Raw genomic sequence first — 571 nt, forward strand, 5'->3', positions numbered from 1 at the left:
TGCATCTTTATTTAGTATGTGTTTCTATTTTATATTTTTATTTTAGTATTTTTTACTTTTAAGATTTTCTATGAAAAAAAAATAGAAAACAGAATTTTAACTATTTTATTTTATTTATTATATATACATAGAACAAATAAGTATATAGGACATATAAGACTTAGGTTGATATGAGTTCTCTACGGATAGAATGCAGCATGTTTCACTATTGAGGGATGAGGACAACAGGAAAGATTAGCTAATTAGTAACTCAATAGAATGTTAAGGATTCTTTTGCTAATTTTTTTTTAATTGAAACTCTTTTCTTTAATTCCCACGTACCAAATTAAAAATACTATTACTAAAACACAAAAAATAAAAAAATATTTCAAGAATATTACAAATATTGTTCTCTTAGGCTGTGTTTGTTCATAAAAACCAGCTATAAAATCGTATTTGTCAGATGAGATATAAATAGAGACGATATTATTTTATATAATTTTGAATTAGTATATTTTGTATCTTTTCTGTGATACTGAAACACTAAACAAATACACAACTTAATTTTTTTTTTATTATCACAATCAAATTT

The sequence above is a fragment of the Arachis ipaensis genome, chromosome B09 (genome assembly GCF_000816755.2).
Source record: "Arachis ipaensis cultivar K30076 chromosome B09, Araip1.1, whole genome shotgun sequence".
Classification (NCBI taxonomy): domain Eukaryota; kingdom Viridiplantae; phylum Streptophyta; class Magnoliopsida; order Fabales; family Fabaceae; genus Arachis; species Arachis ipaensis.